Here is a 16828-nt window from a genome sequence, read left to right on the forward strand (position 1 = left end):
CAACCTATTCCCCTATAAACCCACAACCCGCTACAGATTTATATTACACAAATATTATTTAATATTAATAACTTACCTTATTTTCGATATTTTTGTTGTCTATATTTTATCTAGTCTATATTATGTCTAGTCTATATTTTTGATTCGATATTTTGGCTATTCTAGTCGATATTACTCGATATTTTTTTTGTCTATATTTTGTCTAGTCTATATTTTGTCCAGTCTATATTTTTTACTCGATATTTTGTCCAATCGATATTTTGGAATCGATATTATGTCTGTTTACCGTCCGTCCCCTGTCCTTCCGTGCCCACGTGAGATGCTGCATGAGAGAGAGAGAGAGGTAAGATCAGTAAATTAGCAACAACATTACAAATATCTGCAAGCAAAGCATCAGAAAAGATGATGAATCCTCCATGTTGCACAATACCATGGGCAGTAACATTGGGCAACCTAAATCCAAAAATCGAAATTACCGTGGCATCATGCAAACTTGGCATCAGTCACCCATGTGATGTACACATAGCCATATATCCTGTTGGTGGCTCCATGTAACCAGACACACAGATTCCTCTGTGCACACCTAGGGCCCTGAGGGGGGAAAAGATTATCCTCCCAACATGTTGCCACTGTTACATCTTGAGCCAGCAGAAGTGGTCAAAGCAGAGACAGACTCCAACATATCACCCCACAATGGCCATGAGCACATGCCATCCACCATGTCGTCTTCTGGGGCACAACTACACTTGCACATTGGCGTCAGATGTGTAGTATGCACAAATCTGACGTCAGGCAATGCACACATTGATGATGGCACATTCAGATGAAGCACTTTTCCGGACCCAGCCATGGGATGTCCCTGAGTACCCCAATGAAGATGATACCAAAAGGCCACAACTACAAATGCGAAGCCAAGGGCCATTACACCAATGACATGGGAAAGTAGATGTAGGGGAAATGCATGACAACTGCATCCAATACCTCGGACACTTGCAAGCCATTGCATCACACTAGCAACATCAGAACCCTGCACTGGCCCAGGCTTGGAACACATGCAACCACTCAACACCCAAAGTCACACTCCCAGAATACTCACAACAGCTTGCTGCTGATGCCCCTCCAGACGTGCATTCAGTTTAGGCTGCGCCACAGCTAAAATGCGTGCCATGAGTGGTGTCAGGCTGCGCAGCCCAACCTGCCCGCCTCGAGGGATCAGCCCAAATGTCATCTCGGCCACGTTCCTGCTCAGATGGCAGATGTCATCCCACCTCTTGTGACAGTGGGTGCGCCGTCGTTTGGAGACACCCAGAGACCGCACCTTGCATGCAATGGCCCTCCACAATGCCTTACGCTGGTTGACTTTGAGCTGCAGGCATGGGAGACAAGAGGGTGAAATAATCAGTTTAACCTACCACCATTTCCCAGGACAGGAGCATGACAATGACTCATCCCAAATTCTGGTATATGCAAAAATTGCTTGCAAGGGATTTTGTGGAACCTTATTTCGAAACAGAAGGCTGATCAAACTTGACTGGCAGATTTAAGATCAACTTAAATTAATTGACAACCTGTTTCTCATTTGATTAAACATTAACTTATTTGACAAAAGTGGTAACAACTCACTCTAGAAAAATGCTACATGGGAAGTAGTTTTTGTGAAAGATAATTTTATATATCAAATATTCATTTCATGGGGTACAATTTAAAAATCAGTGAAAAATAATCCACAATGAAAAATGAACAACTGGACAAGATATAGGTTAATTATTCTTTAAAATCCACTTGCGTTGCTGTCCACTCTTTTTGAGTATTAACACAAGACTTTGTCACTGTAACCAAAAATAACGTTGCATTGAATTAATCTGACATACAAAGAAAGATGTGGACTGATATGTCGACGTTTCGGCCTTATTATTGATAAATCCTCAAGGCTATCCTCAGGACTTTCAATCTTTTGTATAGGTGAACACCTGTGAAGGATACAATAACCATATTGTTAGCTTATTATATTAAAATAAAATATGTACATTTCTCAACCCGTGTGCAATTCGTATAGCTATTATACAACAAATCTGTAGTTAATTCTGGTTCATATGTTGTTTACAGAAACATTGGCTTTGATGAAGAACTTCATGCCATTTCTTAAACTATTCACAATACTGAAAAGTCTTGTTACAAACATTTCACAAAACCCTTAAATGTTATTTAGAAGCTGATTCAACTTCAGCTGTAATTCATCGAAAAAAACAATTTCACTAGTCTGTTTTTTCATGTGTCTAAAGAAACCTTTTTTGGGGGCCTACATTGAAAAGCAACATTTTATTGTCTTTTTAGTTGTCAAAGTAATTTAAACTGGAGCAGTAGTTGGCAGAAAATCCAATTCAAAGAGTCTATTAGTTGGGTGTATGATTTCCTATGTCTGTGTTTGTGAATATAACCATACCCACTGCTAAGTTTTTAGATCTATATATTTTTGGGCTATTGCCATCTATTTCTGGTGAGGTTTGATCTATTTTGTATAAGTGTTGGAAAAATTACCTAGGTATCCGATTAAACAACCTCAATTGTATATTAGGTGCGGGACCTTTGTTACAACTGCTCCTATCAGGAAAAAAGCTTGATTGTATTTATGCCCAACACAGAAAATAAATGCACTATATCTGTGTATTACATTCATAGGTTTAGTTAGCATCATACCTGGTAAAGGAACTCGATTTGGATAAAGATGTAATTGGTGTTCCAGGTCTGCCTTTTTCAAATACATCCAATGGCCGGCTTCGCAGTGGCGGAGCATGCCTACCATGATTTTCAAAATTGTATCAGGCTACCGCGATTGCTGTTCCCATTGGGTGAAGGGCATGGTCCATGGTGGTGACACACAGCAGGGGACAGGCGTGCGCTACAGTGGTGGTGCATCTTTCAAATGCATCCAATGACCGACTCTGCAGTGGCGGAGCACGCCTACTGCAATTTTCAAAATTGCATCAGGCTACCGCGATTGCGGTTCCCACTGCCTATAAGGGCATGGTCAATGGCACTGACACACCGCTGGTGCCAGGAGGTAGCTTCCGCCATTCCGGCGCCATGCATTGCTATGAGTGATCGGATCTGGGTGGCGGAGCATGCCAACCACCATGAGCCTGGTGTATATGGCTATCAGTCCCGCAATGGTGTTTTGGGCCATGGCGGTGGTACACCGCTGGTGCCAGGTGGTAGCTTCCACGATTCCGGGCCATGCATTGCTATGAGTGACCGGGTTCTGGGTGGGGGAGCATGCCAACCACCATGAGCCTGGTGTATTTGGCTATCAGTCCTGCAATGGTGTCTTGGGCCATGACGGTGACACACCGCTGGTGCCAGGATGTAGATTCCGCGATTCCGGGGTCGTGCATTGCAATGAGCGATCGGGATCTGGGTGGCGGACGATTTCAACCGCCATTTGACCATGGGTATATCACTATTATTAACTCGAGTTTGACTTAGGCATTGGCAGTGAAACACCGCTGGTGCCAGGCGGTCGCTTCCGCGATGCCGGGGCCATGTATTCCTATGAGTGACCGGGATCTAGGTGGTGGAGCATTTTGACTGCAGATATGGACACACCATGCTGTGTCAATATCCAATGGGCAGTTGTCAACAGTTCACCGTGTGCACATAATAAATGGCCCGTCGTTGTGCACACAATGCCAATCTGACATTTTCCCCACTGCTGACTGCACATGATGTATATGTGATCGTGAACATTGCCATGTGCTTCCTCACATATCACTTGTGATGTTGATGTGCATGAAGACTAAACAGTGTTGTGTTGTACTCTGCAATGGGTACACATTGCAATGTGTGAAAGGGCTTAAAAAATAACCTACTGATGTATGTGTTAATGGACAATGTGCAGATTGGACTGCCCAGTTTTCGTGGCTCATGCACACACTTGTTATTTAGGCACAGACTGTGCTCATTATGTTGTTGATATGTGCATTGGGCAACCTACACATGAAGGTGGTGCAGGTACAGCTGATATGTATGTGACAGTAGTGTTGCAGTTTAACAAATGCTTACTCTCAGGGCTGCTCGTGCTAGATGTGGCCATATCCCTTTGTGCATTTACATGGCCTGTTTTTTTCTGGAGGCACTTGCTGTGTGAAAGGGGACAAGTGTACAAGTAGTGTAGCAGAGGTTGTCCCTACATGTGAGGTGGTCTATGAGTCAACAGTGAGGTGAGTAATTGTTGATGTTGTGTCACTCAGGACATGAGAATTTGGACATGTGTTATGTTGTATTGCATTGACATGTGTCCCCTTTCATCTCTACTAGGAGGACACCAAATATACATCAACCCTTCACCATGCTGGCAGACATGGAGAATGAGGAGATCATCCGGAAATTATGTGAAATGTTGGCGCCCCACCTGCAGCCTCGCAGAACATATCCAACCTCTTTCACACCAACATCAAAGGTGGTGGCGGCCCTGCATTTTTTTGCCACTGGATCATTCCAGCACACGGTGTCCAGCGCAGGTGGGATGTCACAACCCATGTTCAGCATGGTGCTACTTGATGTCCTGGCCGCTATGATGATCTACAAAGGACAGATATATCAATTTCCCCAGGAGCTATGAATCATCGACTGTTGAGGGTAATTTTTATCCCCTTGGCCACATCCCCAATGTTGCTGGAGCCATTGATGGCACAAATGTTGGGCGGGTTCCACCGCAGGCACGTGAGTACATCTACAGGAATTGGGAACATTTCCATTCCATCAATGTGTAAGTGGTGTGCCAGGCGGATATGATCCTCTTGCACATGTGTGCCAAATTTCCTGGCTCTGCCCATGACTCATACAGCCTGCGTAAAAGAATCATACCCCAGCTGATGGCTAATCTGCTTCCGGAGCGTGCATGGGTTGTTGGTGAATATACAGCGTCAACTGGCGTGCTGTGTGTGTGGCATGCTGTCCTCAGCCACAGTTGTTTTCAAGAGTAGGTCTGTGTATCTCAGACCTCGGTGACTCTGCATATCCCAACCGTCCTTGGTTACTGAGCCCCCTACGCAATCCACAGACATTGGCTGAAGTCCGCTACAACGATGTCCATGGGAGGACCCGTCGTGTGGTGGAGCGTACTTTTGGACTCCTGAAGGCACAATTTTGCTTACTGGACAAGAGCAGTGGTGCCCTGATGTACTCACCCATAATAGTGTGCCAGAAAGTTGTTGCCTGCTGCATGCTCCATAACCTGGCCTTGCGCAAGCAGATTCCACTGCTTCTGGACGATGATGATCAGCCAATGCCCCCGACTGCAAACCAACCCATGTCCAGTGACGAGGATAGTGGAGAGGAGGGGGGTGTTGACCTGTGTGGACAGCTCATCAACCGCTACTTCACATGAAGGTGAGTGACAGGGTACAATGGGGCCAATGTCTGCTGCTGTTGTTTTTGGTGAAAAGGTCGATGTGATCTTTGTGACTGCAGCCTGTTATTGCCTCAATGTTGGATGGCAATGTTTAGGGAACCCCGTAGTCATGCACAGCTATAGGAGGTGTTTGTTAGTACTGTTGCTCATTGTAATGTGTGCAGATTGGTGTACCTTGATGACAACTGTTGTGTGTTGGCTGTGATGCCACCACCTGACTAGTGACTATTGTTCTGTTGTATTTCCCAAGGTCCCTTCAGCCTCTCCTTGCCTACTGACAATCTGTGCTCCTGTGACATTGTGATCATGGTAAACAGTTTACATACTGTGATGAACATGGAGCAGACATAACAACATTTGTGTGTAAGAAGTGTTTCTTTACAAGGGATAAATGTGACAGGGGAGTGAATATTTACAGAATAGTGAAGGGTGAACAAATTAGTTCAGAGTGATGGTAGATGAGACAAGTCCAACAGCTGTATGCAATTAACATGGCATTGTGGGGAAGGACAGTTGAGATGGTCAATGGCAAGGGCAAAAGGTCTGCCATCATGGGTGGCCCCTTGGCTGGCGTTTTGCTGTGGCCTTTCTGCTGCTTGGCCCCAATGATCTCTTAGGGCGGCCCCTTGGTTTCTTTTCAGGGGGGGACGCAGCTGCAGCGCTAGTGGTGTCTGATGAATCAGCCCTCTCCATGCCCGCAGAGGAGGATGAGCAACTGCTGGACAGAGGAGGGAGGTGGAGGGGTACTCTGGGCTACAGGCCTTATCATAAGTTCCACCACCAACTGGCCCAGGAGGTCCACAATTTGTTGTATGCGGTGGTCCATGGACCGCAGCATCTGGGTGAGCTCACGAGCCTGTTGGCCAGGGATTCGGTCCCATGTTGCTGTTGCCTCCATGTCCCCCTGGGTCTCGCCCCTGCCCTGCTGTCACGTGCCTGTTGTCTCACCACTGTCTGCCCATGCATACGTGCCCTGGCCTCCGCGGTTGTTGGAGTGGAGTGTACATCCTCTGAGACAGGGAGGATTCTGCAGACAGCACTGGTGGTGGTGGTGGCCACAGGGGTCATTCCAGCAGGGCTCAGCGGAGTAGTTGGTGTTGTTGTTGCTGAGGGTGCGGGGTGGCAGTGGTGTCCCAGACTGGTTGCATGCTGGCATGCCAGATGGGCCGGCTTCCTGCACAAAGTCGGAGTCAATGGAGTCTGTCCCAGAGAGTCCATGTTCCAACCGGGGAGGTGACTGGCTCCACAGGTTGGTGTTCTCACCCTCTGTGGTCAGTTCCTGGTCACCTGTGGGACAGAGGGGAGTGTAGCGATCGCCAGGGCTGGCGCAGCGGGGAGACAGAGACTCCGTGTTCAGCGTCCATTACGGAAAAACTACATGTCCCAGAAGGCCATGCGGCACTGGAGATCAGGTCGATGGGTGGACGCTATTTAGACTCCTCCCGGAGAACGGAACAGTGCTTGTCAATTCGTATCCGGGTGTTCACCTAGTCGTATGGTGTGGTTTCCGCCAGAGTTCCTGTGCTGTCAGCCTGCGCCGACGAAGAGCTTGCGAGGTCAGAGTTCCTGTGCTGTCAGCCTGCGCCGACGAAGAGCCTGCGAGGTCAGAGTTCCTGTGCTGTCAGCCTGCGCCGACGAAGAGCCTGCGAGGTCAGAGTTCCTCTGTTTTCAGCTAATACAAGCCGCATCCTGTACTGCAAGTATACCTGTGGAGTGCGGGCTCGCCTCCTTCGTCTTGTTCCATTTGATAACCGTTTTTGTTTCACATGTGCGGAGTGCACATCCTGTTTCATGTACCCAGGGGTTTAGTATTTTGTCATTACAAGTTTTTACTGGAGCCTGCCTTTCTACTTTCTGGAACTATTATCGTCCACAAGAAGCATTGTGGTCACTACGAGATGTGACTAGATAACACCTCGATTCAGAAATCCCCACGGCAACTAATATAAGCAAACTGAGGTGTAGAAAGAAAGAGAAGTGGAGATAACTTCTCTATACTATTTGGCACGATTCCCCATCACCTTGTTACGAGTATTTTCTGGATTCATTCAAGGCTATTAAGGGGGAAAGAATCGTGAGTCTAGTGCAAGAGGGGAATGAAGTTCAGGCAATTGTAGCTTGTGATACTGATATACTGCTCTACCGGTGTCTTCGGGGGTAGTCCAGACCAGAGATTACCGTGAGCACCATATACCCCATTTGCCATTCCACCTCACGGCCCCTTTCTGTACGGGCTCGATTAGTGGTTATATTTCCATTGTTGGGTGTTGTGCGGATGGGAGTTGGGAGGACTATCGTCTTATCGTCTCTGCTGGCCATCGGAGTCAGGTTAGTGGCGCGTGCGTGCTCTTGCGCTGCTTTCAATCCCGACAGGGAGATGGTCATTGATGTGCACACCCCAAGCTTGCTGTTCACTGTCTCTAATTCACAGGTAATGCAGAGCGCAGTTGACTATTTCACACATTGTATGTCTTCACAGTGGTAATCATTATGACATGACGTGGGGGTACATACTCATTTTTGGCCATGGGTTGACAAGTCAATGGATACCATGCCCCACATGCATATTTCATTATTACAATGAAAGGTTGTCATCTGACAACTGGCGGATTCACAACTTTGTGGAAATCATCTTTGCTGTTTGCTCTGCCTGGCAGCCGTTACATCTGGGCATGTACTAGCAATTCTCGTCTCATGCATTCCTTTTTCCTGTCCTGTGCTTTGACTTCGTAGTTCAACAGACCACGCTTGCTTACTTTTCCTATGGCCCTTCATGGTCAGCCTCCATGTAAGTTACAGTGACCATTTGTTGCTGTGCATGTTGGTGCCCTGATTTGCTTCAACGTTGTATTTGGTGAGTCACACTGCTGTTTCTGTGGCAGTCGCATACGCTTAGCTGTGTGCACACTGTATCTTGTGTTGTCACCTATCTCCATGCTTTTCTGTATGTATGCTGGAGTGCATGCACTGACTGTTCACCTGTCCTGTTGTCACATTGTTGTTGACTTTCGGGAACAAGCTTCTGGGTGGGGGTGGAGTGCTCCATCCTGCTCAGAGGTGGAACAGGAGAGCCTGTTGGGAGTTGTAGTGCAGGCCTCCCACCCCCTCACAGCCCTCCTTGGGAAGATGGCTACCTGCCTGTCCGGTGTAGATGAACAATACAATGGCTGCCTCATGCTGGGGGGAGGGGTGTGAGTGCTCCATCTTGCTGGCCATGGGAACAGGGCTGCCTGGTGGGGGTGGGGCGCAGGCTTCCCATGTACACACAGCCCTGCCTGGTGAGATGGCTACCTACCTGTTAGGTGAGGGTGAACCATACAATGGCTGGGACATGCTTCTGGGTGGAGTGGAGTGCACCATCCTGCTCAGGAGTGGGGCAGGGGTGCCTGTTGGGAGTTGTAGTTCTGGCCTCCCACCCCCTCACAGCCCTCCCTGGGAAGATGGCTACCTACCTGTTAGGCGAAGGTGACCCACACACTAGCTGACACACGCTGGGAGGGGGAGTGTTCCCTCCTGCTCAGGGGTGGGGCAGGGGTGCCTGGCGGGGTGGGACAGGGGTGCCTGGTGCTGGTTGCCTGTACACATGCCACCCTGTGAATGTTGTGTAGCTTTGGGGTGAATCAGATGGAGTGAATGTTACATCTGTGAGACCTGTGTTGGGTGTTGTGGTGCAGGTGACTGGACTTGTGCCTAGGAGGTGTAGCTTTGTAGTTGTGCAAGACAGTACATAGCAGTGTGATGGGATGCATTTGTTTTTATTTACCAGCCTGCACCCCCCCGGCTATTCCTGTGAGACTCTCTAGATGTAGGATGGCAAGCACCTTCTCCTCCCAATCCGTGAATGTATTGGGTGGAAGTGGAGTGCCACCACCAGTCCCCGTGGCCAGCTCCCGGTTCCTGGCCCTCTTCTTCTTCACGACTGTCTTCAGATCATGCCACCGGTTCATGATATCATTTCGGTTTCGTGGGGTGGTCCCCACTGCATTGACTTCTCAACTATCCTTGCCCACATTGGTGATCTGGTGGCTGCTGGTGTCTGTTGAACCAGGTTGCCAAACAAATGTCGCTCAACTCTGAATATCTCATCTACCAGGACCCTGAATTTTGGCATTTTTTGTGGTGTCATGGGGTGTGGTGTAATAAGGTGTTAGAGGTGCAGGTGTGGAAGTAGTGGTTGTGGTGGTGACATATATGGTGTGTTGATGTGCAAAGGTATTAGAGGTGCAGGTGAGGTGGTGGTCATGTGTGTGTGGTGTAATCTTTTGTCTCTCCTTTGAGATGTGGTTGATGGCCTCCTCTTTTGGAGTGTTGCATAGGATTGTGGTCAGCTATGTGGGTGCGTCAAAATGGTGTTTTTCTGTCAGGTGTGTTGTGTGGGTTTTCCTGTGATTTGTAGTTTTTGATTTTGCCATGAGGGTGTGTCTTTGTGTTGTGTTTGGTGTTTTGGGGAGCAGGACTAGTTTGCTGGGTGCACTTGGTGGCCTTGTTGTGTGTTTTCATGTCGGCCGCCATTTTTTTAACGGTGCGTCCGCAGCGGTGGCTATGCTCCAGCCCTTCCGCCGTATCTCCCATTCATCACTGGTTGCGACAACGGCAGACAGAAACAGTGGAACGTACTGCGGTCACATCGGGGATATCCTAATTTTCCGGGCGGTGTCTCCGCTGTCCTGGCAGTGGGTTGGTGTGTTTCTGCCGCAAATCTGACCGCCGCTGGTGGGTTTACGACGTCTCTGCTCGTGTCGGGCTTTTTTTCGGTTGCTCTTACCGCCGCAGTAAATTTATTTTGGAGGTTGATCCTAATCAGTCCGCCGGTATTGCAGCAGTGCCGGCGGGCGGTTGTTTTCCCCTACCATGGCGGTAGGGGTGGTTTTCCGACCGCCATCATAATGGGTCCCATGGATTGGCTACTAGTGAGGGAAATTAGGTTGAATATGTATCTGGACAGCAGAATTTCGATGTCAAAGACAAGACAGTGCTGCAACAGAATGCACATCTGTTGATGATATTTCTGAAATTTTGGGGTTTTGTGGTCAATCACAATACATCACAGCTCAGAGCAAATACATCATCAAACACTTAGTGCAAGGAAGGAAGAGAGAGAGAGAGAAAACACATTGTAAAATACAACATGCAATTTGGAATCATACAAACCAAGAATCGGATGTAGATTTATCAGGCTGAGACACAAGATGGATACAGTAGAACACTAGAGTACTGCGTACAATAGCCGGAGTCATTAATTCTTGAGCTGAAATATTTGGCCTGCTCGACTTTACCAGCCGGTAAAGTGCAGAGGTAATCAGGAGAGTTCAGGTCAGAGAAAATCAGAGTTCAGACCAACAGAATGTCAGGCCCAAAATTTGCATCCTTTTCCCATAGGGTAATTATATCTTCAAACGTTCACAGTTCCTACCCACAAATAACTTTTACGCAGATTGCATGATTTCTATTGGTCAAAATCCATGGTGCAACCGTGGTGTGATCGTTTTCTAACCCAAATCATCCGGAACCCATACAAAATACCTTTGTTTAGTGTTCATTGTTTTCTAAGAATGTGCAATATCAGTTCCCTCCGGAAATAGGAAATACATTTGCAACTTAACATGTCCGCTCCACATGCTCTCTCTGAGCTTGCAACAAAGTCGACACCATTTTATACTAACAGAGAGAATGTCCATTATTTAAACTGTGGGAAAGAAACTTCAGCGAAAATACCCATAGCTACAGTGCAATCAGGTCAGCATTTCTAGTCTATTCGAAGGAAATAATGAAAAACAAAATACATTTTGAGGCCTACATGGAAAACCACTAAATCACCATTTCCCAAACAATAAATATGCTAATATTGAAAACATTAGAGAAAAATGATTTACAAGCCTGACATGTTTGCTAATTCAATCTGACCAAAATAATGTTTGTCCTGAGTGTCCATATGTCCATATGCCGGGGTTTTCCAACATGCAAGCAAACTGGTACTCGAGATATCAAAGAGACTCCAACAGATTGTCTTCTGCCTTACATTTTCGCTCATATTCCACAGAGAAAATGCAATTACAGCATAAATCTTTTTGAAGATATGGTAAATACACAAGTACCTATTTCTTTCATTTGGAAGATGAATTCAGTATCTCAGGGGATTGTTACATGCTTTTGAATTATTTGTAATCATCTACTAACGTCACAGATATTGTACTATCTGGCTTCACTTATTCCTGTTTAGTTCTTAATTTGAGCCAGCGGTTAAAGGTGGATCCCAACTGCACTGATTTGTAGTGCCCAGTAATTATTTTACCTCATAAGACTTTGACTCAGAGCAAAAGAGAAAAAAAAGCACAACGGGAGGGTGAGAAGGAGAAAGAGAAATCCTGAAATACAATGACAAAGGGAGAAAACAGGGATGAAAAAGAAGAAAAAGTCTTGGCTTTCGGCATGCTAACATTCAAAAGCGCAAGCAGTGGGCTACAAATTACGCACTGTATCCAGTGGCTTGGTCTGAACTGGCCATAGTTTCCCTTGCTACTGCAATCTCACCCACTCTATTTTCATATGTGGAGAAGCTCTGATTTGTCAAGGCACACTTTTCATGATGGCTTGGAAGATCTCAGGCAATGTTGGAGTATGCCAGCTTTTTTGTCAAAACCTACAGACTTTATTAACTGCATATTGGCTGGGGACACTAGAAAGATGTAGGTCACATTTTCAGTTAAAAGTATGCTGATCTCTTTCAATCATCTACGAGTCAGATGGTGGACTTGATTGATACTTATTTACTTTCACAGAGATGTTTCTTAATGGACACTGAATAATTTCCTTATCTTCAGAAAACAATGACCTTATCTTCAGAAAACTACTAAAAAAGTGTCACTTCCTCACATAACCACCATATGCAAACAGAAATATACAGCATATCTCTCTGTATATAAGCATTTATTTGTACTATAGATATGTACGTATATATGTGCATTGCTTTGAATTTTGAATTTGAATTTAAAAACATTTGTACAGCGCTCGTTTACCCAGCGGTTTCATGGCGCTAGCGGTGAACAGTGGACGGCAGCAACTAGAGGGATTTAAGTCAGGTAGGCTTGCGTAAAGAGGAAGGTTTTAAGATTCTTCCGAAACAGGAGGTAGGAAGGTGAGGTGCGCAGGGTAGCCGGGAGGGAGTTCCAAAAGGTTGGAGCCAAGACAGCGAATCTCGCTCCACCCGCCCTCTGTTTTTTAAAGCGAGGAATGGTGAGGAGGGCCAAATGAGCGGAGCGAAGTTCTCTGCCGGGGCAGTAGGGCTTAATGGCAGAACAGATGAATTCGGGAGCAGTGCCCGATCTGGCCTGGTAAGTGAGGCAGCCGAGTTTGAAAAGGGCACGCTCTTTCACTGGGAGTCAATGTAATGTTCTGAGCAGTGGGGTGACCCGATGGTAATTGGGTAGGCCATGAATCAGGCGAGCCGTCTGATTCTGCACCAATTGCAAACGATGGATCGCGTAGGCGGGGGCCCCATTATAGACTATGTTACCATAGTCTATACGAGACAGTACCATGGCCAACACAATTACTTTTAAAGCAGAGGGAGAAAAAAAAACGGGAAACTTTCCTGATTATTCTGAGGGAAAAGAAACAAGAGGAAACCACAGAACTAACTTGTGAATGGACAGTGAGTTGAGAATTAAGAAGGATCCCCAGTGTTTTTACTTTGGACACAGGGAGTGGGGGAACACCAAGGGAAGAGGGCCAAAAAGAGAGGGACCATGGACTGCAACCACCTCCGGTCAGGACCAACTCGGTCTTGTCCGGGTTGAGTTTGAGGTGGTTGCAGTTCATCCAATCTTGAATGAACGTCATTACTGTCTGGACGTTCAGGGCGGATGAAGATGGATGAGACAGGTTGAAAATTAACTGGAGGTCATCCGCGTAATTGAACACGGTGACCTCCAGTTGCTGTAACATAAAAATGAGGGGAAAGATGTATAGGTTAAACAGAAGAGGGGAAAGTGATGAGCCCTGGGGGACCCCGCACTCTACCTTGCGGGAGGCCGCAGCGAAGCCAGTCAAACGGACCGCTTGAGTTCTCCCAGCGAGAAAAGACTCAAGCCATGAGAAGGCCAAGCCTTCTATGCCCGCCGCCCTGACACGGTTGAGGAGGATGGGGTGGTCCACCGTGTCAAAAGCGGCGGACAGGTCTAGGAGTATCAAGGCTTGCGGAAGGTTGGTGTTGATACCTTCACGCAATTTGTCCATTACTGAGATGACCACTTTCTCTGTAGAGTGCAGGGGACGGAAACCGGCTTGACAGGGGGAGAGGCAATGATTTGCCTCAATGTGGGTGCTCAGAGTGGTGGTGATATGGGTTTCGAGAACTTTAGCAAGGTAAGGCAGGAGTGAAATGGGGCGGTAATTGGAGGGGGAGGATGAGTCGGCGTCCGTTTTTTTAAAAATTGGAATAACAATCGCCGATTTGTGTGGACTGGGGACAGAGCCGTGTGTAAGTGAGTCATTAAGAAGGGTCAGAGGTGGTGTAGGGCAGGCTGAGTAAATTTCCTTAAGGATATGAGCAGGGGCAAAATCCAGGGGAGAGCCTGATTTGACCCGGTGAAGCAGAGGAAGGAGAGTGTCATTAGTTAAAAGTGGAAAGTTAGTCAATTTAACAGTAGTAGTGGGTGAGGACATTGCTTTGTATAAATATGTAGAATATACCGATGGTTGAGACACGGTTGATCAGAGTAGTGTGGTCGACCGTGTCAAATGCCGCTGACAAGTCCAGCAGCACCAAGACGGCAGTGCCACCTTGATCTAGTATCGTCCTAAGTTCTTCCAATGCCTTGATGAGGGCTGTCTCGGTCCCATGGCCCTTAGGAAAAGCCAAATTGCGTGTCATCCAGTAAATTGTGTTCTTCAAGGTATTTGGACAGCTGGGAGTTCATAATTTTTTCAAATCTTTTTGCTGGGAATGGAAAGCTGGTAATGGGCCTGAATTGTTTTGTATGTGTAGGGTCAAGATTGTGCTTCTTAAGCAAAGGCTTGATAATAGCGTTTTTCCAAATGGGCGGATTGTTGCCTGTTCTGAACATCGCATTGCAGATGTTGGAGAGGTTGGGGGCTATAAGATTGGAGATAAGTTTGAGAACTGAGGGTGGACAGTCAGTGGAGGATCCCGATTTAATTAAGGAGATTATGTCTGTGACCTGATGCGGTGAGACTTAACTCTGAGAGCGAGGGGGAAGTTTCTACCATGTCATGGGCTAAAATCTGGTAGTCTGTCTTAAGTTGTGATGAGAAGTTGACATATATGAGGTTAACCTTTTCATGGAAGTAACCAGCAAGTGAGTTGCGTAGAGATTGTGAGGGGGCTCTGAAGAAATTTGACGATTGCCCTGATAGCTTTGACACTACCTGATACAATTGTTTATTAGAATCTTGAGCAGATTCTATCTGCCTAAGGTAGTACTTACTTTTCTCCTGGATAATAAGAAGTTTGTACTTAACTAATGCTTCCTTATAGCAGATTTTTACATTATTGTTATAATCTTTCCACCAGTGCCTCTAGAGGTTTCTACATCATTGTTTTTCTAATCTGAGGACCTCTGAGAACCAGGGGGCAGAAGGGGCATGTCGGTTTTTGGTACCAGGGAATTGAAGGCAATATAAAGCCATTCTGAGTAGTTAGATGAGGCAAGATCGGGGTCGAGTGTAAGGTCAGGTTGAGTTTTGAGAAGATGTTGATCCACGCTGTTCCAGGCTTCGCTTGCGCTGTGGCATCAGTTTTAATAGAGGTATTGTGGGAAAAGCTAGCCCGCTAACTGCTGCCCACCGGAAGTGTTCCCGTCCTTAATGCTGCCGTCCCAATATCACCTTCTGTCCAACGGCACTTGCCGAGTCGGACCGAGGCGTGGGCGAGGTGGTCTTTGGAAGCTATGTAAGTTTAGCGAGTATGTACAAATGCAAGTTTCTGATGCTACATTTAAAAACAATGTATCAACGATTTCCAACAATGGCAGTTTTTAAAATATGTACAAATTTGTCTAAGATTCTAGTAGTACCAACACACAGCTAGCAACACCGCCTATAGTCAGCAGTTCAGTTGATCTGCTTTATTAACTTCAACTTGTTCCAGATGAGTTTCCTGTGACAGAGCCACATCAGTCCTCTATTTAGTGAAATGCGATAAAACCCGTTGTCATTTAATAGGTAAACCCAACCCCCTAAAATTCCAAAAAGTTATACGTAAAGACATTAATGTGTAAATGTAACTTTGATGAAATCATATTTATTCCACAAGAATAATAAGCAAAAACTGCATCTGAGCAGAAATTAAAAGATCTACATTGATTTTAAGTGAAAGTATAGTAGTATCCAGAGAAAATAGTAAAAGGAAGGATTAGGGAAAATGAAACAGTAAGAGTACCAATACAGAAGAAGGAAAGGATAATAATGAGAATAAAAATACAAAAAGTCAAAGAAAAGGAAAACAAGTAAAACATACCTACGAACAGACAAGTAAATGGGGATGTTGGAACCACAAGAAGAGGTCGACATAATCAGGGTCTAGTACAGGCATTGAGTCAAAACCAGATAAACGAAAAGAAAGTGGTTGAGGTTAGTATTACGAAAGGAGATATCTAATGGGAGACAAGAACATCAATTAATTATTGAACACAAATGTTTAAATTGTGATAATTAATCTTTGGTAGAGTGGCAAATTAATAATGGAAAGCACTGTAGAGGAAACAACATATTTATAACAGAATATGAAAGTGATGGAATCAAGATGCAGAGAGTCTTGAAGTATCCATTTGGTCCTCTATACAATTTTCTAAGAATTTCTGTAAAACAACTGGATTCTCATAAGTGGTAGCTTTGATTTTGTGTGTCACTTTAAATAGACAAGTATGGGACAAATCAAACGAGTATTTAGAGCCCTCAAAGTGGTCTTAATTGCAAAAAATATTTTCAGTGATCTGCTGTGGGTTTTGCCAGATCCTGAGAAAAATAAAAGTTTGAACCAGGCTGACGTTTAGCCTTAGCCGCTCTGATAACTTTTAATAAATATGTGTATTCCAGAAAATAAAGTATAACTCTTCTATGTTTCTGTGGGGAAGTAAGAGTGATGTGACCAAGACGATGAGCTTGCTGAATGTTTGGAGGGGGAGAAGTAGGCAAACCCAGAATTTTGGGAAGAAAGGTTTGAAAAAATGCAATAGAGTCTAAGCCTTCCAAACCCTCAACCAATCCATAAACACGCAGGTTATTTCTGTGATTGTGATTTTCAAGGTCTTCATCATTCTTTTTAAGTTGGAGAACTTCAGCTTGAATTTGTTTTAAACACTGGATATCATCTTGCAATTCACCAAATCTACATTCCACCTCAGCGACCCTGTTATCCAACTGTGACCAATTAACATCAAGACTTTAAAGTTGATGATT

Source organism: Lissotriton vulgaris, chromosome 2_1 (genome assembly GCF_964263255.1).
Source record: "Lissotriton vulgaris chromosome 2_1, aLisVul1.2, whole genome shotgun sequence".
Lineage (NCBI taxonomy): Eukaryota > Metazoa > Chordata > Amphibia > Caudata > Salamandridae > Lissotriton > Lissotriton vulgaris.